General features: G+C 33.7%; 1 non-coding gene across 1 annotated transcript; it reads right to left on the reverse strand.

Moving 5' to 3' along the window:
• Window positions 1-3,804: 3,804 nt before the first annotated feature.
• On the reverse strand, window positions 3,805-3,996 carry LOC118967957 (U2 spliceosomal RNA). The gene has a single exon (XR_005055306.1). It is a non-coding gene; the product is annotated as a U2 spliceosomal RNA (small nuclear RNA).
• Window positions 3,997-4,379: the final 383 nt, after the last annotated feature.

A 4,379-nucleotide genomic window follows, 5' to 3' on the forward strand; every position in this document is an offset into this window, starting at 1 on the left:
GCTGATAAATCTGTTGCTTTCCCACTATAATTGCCATTTTTCCCAATGCCATTTCCTTCAACTATAGTCCTTGGGGGTTGGGCAGCACACAAGGAAGCTACAGAATCTTTTTCAGTTCTGTCATTGGACACTTTATAGTATCATTAAATATGCATCTTTTTAGTTTATCTGCTTTTCACAGTTGTTTATACATGAGGTTTGTGGACCATTTCACATCTCTGCCTCATCAGTGGTCAAGTCTCTGATTCAATTATTTTTTATAAATCATGGAGCTACAGCCAGGGGTTCTAATAGTGTTCTAGTGACTATAAAGTTTGATGTAAAAAGCAATGGCATTCCACAGGTAATGTAAATTTTTTTTTCTATTATGAACTAGATAATGATATACTTATGACTTTTTTAAAACTAGCAACACATCCTTCATGTTTCAAGAAAAGTTAGCCCATCAATGTTATTGGGCTTGTTTGGTATTGCATTAGAGGCTTATCAGGTAAAAGGAACCCTACAGAAAAGTCACAAAATGTAAATCAACTTCAGATTTAGTCAGTAATCTATATACTCATACAATAACATTTTTAAAGCATTTTTTTTTTGTTAGAATACTTACAAAACCCAAAGCATCAGGCATAGGAAATCCCTGGAGAACTCAAAATTTTGAGAAAAAGTTTCCCAATTATTTTGTGGAATTTTTGTATTATAAATCAACATAGCATGAGAAAATTTGTCAAAGCAGAAAAATATACTAAAGGAACTCTGCTGTTTTTCTTAACAGGGATAGGGAACTTCCACACACCTGAGCATGAATTAGATTGGTTCCTAGTCTCCTTTAACCCATTTCCTGTACAAGGAAACATGAGTTCCACTGGCAACATAGAAAATTCACATTTAAGGAACATTTTAAGTATTCTTTTATGGAGTTCAGGGTAGACATTTAAAATATGTGAATTAGTTCTGTCTTTTCGATCCAGAGGAAAACAATATAAACTGGTTTTTCAGTGCATAAAGAAAATAATGAAAAATATTTATTTTTCATCCTGAGAAAGAAAAAATGTTTTAAGATCCTTAACGTATTTTTTTCTCTTTGTCATAGTTAGCCACACTTCTTGAATCTAGACTGCTTACTTCTGTAGTCCTGAGATGTAAGTGACCTATTTTTTTTTTGTGGATATGTTCTCCAGAAGTTTGTTGTACATTCAACACTTGTGATATTTTCACACCATTTCAGCTCCACGTTGACATAAGGAGTGATGCTCCCTCTCACACCAATTCTATCTTAGAACTAGAACTTCACAAAAGGAAAAAAAAGGTACAAACTTCCTGTTTCCCTAAAAATGCTAAAGAAAAAAAAAAAGAAAGGTAGTGTGGTAAGCAGATGTTAAGATTATGGGTAGAAGGAATTCATATATTAATTCATAGGTTATATGAATATATATTCATATATTAATAATCCATCCACTTAAACAAGGTTATGAATTTATTTCTATAATAAAGCCCAATGTATCAAAAGGACAGAAGACTTGGGGCAGAGCAGATTCACACAGTAGTAAAATGTCGTCACTGATGGCAAACTCAATAGCATGTGATGACATCAGGTATGACATCAGATATAGGAAGAGTCCCAGAATCAAGCAAGCGAAATCACTGTGATTATAGGTAGGGTGACCACACAATCTGTTATCCAAACCAAGACACTTTAAAGAGAAAAACACTGTTAATAATTACACTACACAGCAAATGAATTAAAGACTCTTCTGTGCAGAGCCAATTGCATTCATGGTCTTATTAACAATAGGTGATCAGAGAGAAAAAACATGCATGCTATACAAAGGAGTCAGAATGGCAATTCACCAATAGTGAAGAGTTGCTGGTCCTAGAAACCAAGAGTGTTTCCTGAGAGGTATTGATCTGCTTTGATATCTGAAATCTCAGATGTTCCCTAAATCATCCCCTCAGGTCAATTAGCAAGGTCCTTACTAGAACTTAAAGAGCTTAGAACAAAAATAGCATTGTCCTCGAAGAGCTAGCTGGCTTTCCAATTCCAAATTTTGTGCCTTTTAGGCCTAAATGAAGGATACATATTCTAAACCAGTTTTTATTTAAGTGTACTCTGTGAAATAATAGAACTGAGAGTTGTAAGATATTATAGAGAAAAAAATAATTCCATTGCTAAATAAATTTGGGAAATGATGGATTAAACAAAACTAATAATTGTAACTGCAGAACGTTACAGTCTCTCATGTGCAAAGTTCACTGATTCTCCACGAGTAGGAAGTAATCAGCAGTATTTTTCCAAATATATTTGCTTAAGTCAAATTTCCCAGTAGCAGAGCTTGATACAAGCAGTCTAGTGCAAGTGATTTACAGAGAAAATACCTGTGGAAGCCAAATGCAGCTCCATCTTCAGTTTGATCTCCCAGGAGAGCACACACTCTACCACAAAACTAGCCCCACTTCGTGGTAAGGAGGGTGGATTTCTTGGACCCCTTTGTCAGTCAGTCATTGGCTGTGTGTTGTCTGCATTGTGAATGTAGGGAAGATGCTACCTTCTATGTCAGACAGCTTGTGTTTAATGAGGGAAATTCTCCAGAAGAAAGGGTGTTGCTGAGCTATTAGCAGCCAACCTTCCCAGCAGCAGAGAGGTGACTGCCCTTACTACAAAGGTGACCTGGGCAGCGCAACCATCCACTGACCGTGGTTTTCACAAATAGCTAATGAGAAAAGCATTCTGGTAATACATTGGAAAGAACATTGCTCAGACGAGATCGTGTATCACACCGTTTCTACACCTATTTTGCATTCTCTTACACTGAACTCGGGATATCCATTCACAGTCTGGCAGGGCATCTCAAACTCTTCACATCAGATAGACTCCCTCCAAATTAGACCACAAGCACCTGGGACAAAAATCTTGACATTTGGGATACGAAAAGCAAATTCATATTGGAGATTAACCTCAATTTGTAAAAGCCAAATTTTTAGAAAATACAGAATCATCAGTATTTGGATTTTCCTTTTTAATTGAAAGGGGCTATGGAAATCTTACAAATTCCAAAGCAACTTCTAGATTGAGAGATTAGAAAGGTATAATGTCCTCCTAGTTTGAATATATGAGTAATTAGAATGCTATTTTCAGAACAAAAAAAATAATAAAAATACATACAATTCATTCTCAGAGAATTATAATGTGTTTATTATCTGTTAAGAATAGTTTCAATTTTAACCAAGCCTACAACTTGATAGTATTTTTATCAACTGAAATAGTCAAACTAACACCTCAATTTTATCTTTGCATGTACAATATCTGGTTCAAAAAATATTAAACCACACAAAATTTCTAGAAAACATAAATGATTAATTGAATCAGAGGATCTTAAATTTCCAAATGAAATTTAGAATTATATTTTATTAAGTCAGTTATGTAAATAATAATAAAGAAATTTTCAGTATATATAAACATAATTTTGTAATTTCTTAAACTACTATTTTCTTCCCCACTAGCTAGCCAAATAAGTTTACTTGAGAACATCAAACAGTTATCAAAGAACTATTTTATTTGTACACAAAATGAAGAACAATACTTAAAATATTCTTTGCCCAATATAAAATATCTAGTTAAATATAAGGTGTTCCCAAACGTAAAAAAATTTTGGTAAATTTGACTTCTTCAAAATTAAGTGCTTTCAAACTTCAGAAGAATGATAAGATAAAATGATAACACACAAACTAGAAGAAAATATTTGCAGATCACATATCTGATGAAAGATTATCTAGAATATATAAAGAACTCTATTTTTTTCCCCCAAAAACGGGTGCACCATTCCTGGAGTTACTGCAATACCAGATCAATCAATGTAGAGTGGACGAAGCAAGCCCCATTCCATATCCCTGCCCCAAAAATTCATTTAATATATTGTCCTCAGATAGAGGACGTGTCAAATACTAAACTGATAAGGACAAATACTACATTTGATCTTAGCCAAAAGGCCGAGAAACAATACTATATATATATAAAGAACACTTAAAACTCAATAACAAGAAAATAAATAACTCAAAAAGTGGTGAAAAGGTTTGAACAATGTTTCATCAAAGAAGTACATATGAAAAGATGCTCAACATGATTAGTCATGAGAAAATGCCATTTAAAACTACAATGAAATGTCATTACACACTATTTCAATATATAACATTTTAATAATAATAGTAGTAACAATAACAATTGGTAAGACCAAGAGCTGGTGAAAACGTAGACCTGGTGAGAATATGGAGCGACTGAAACTCTCATACATTTTTGGTGCACCTTCAGATAACAGTGGTAGTTTCTAATAAGGTTAAACAAACCACATAACCCAGACAGCCCATTCCTAATAATTAACTCAGTG

Source organism: Manis javanica, chromosome 7, assembly GCF_040802235.1.
Source record: "Manis javanica isolate MJ-LG chromosome 7, MJ_LKY, whole genome shotgun sequence".
Lineage (NCBI taxonomy): Eukaryota > Metazoa > Chordata > Mammalia > Pholidota > Manidae > Manis > Manis javanica.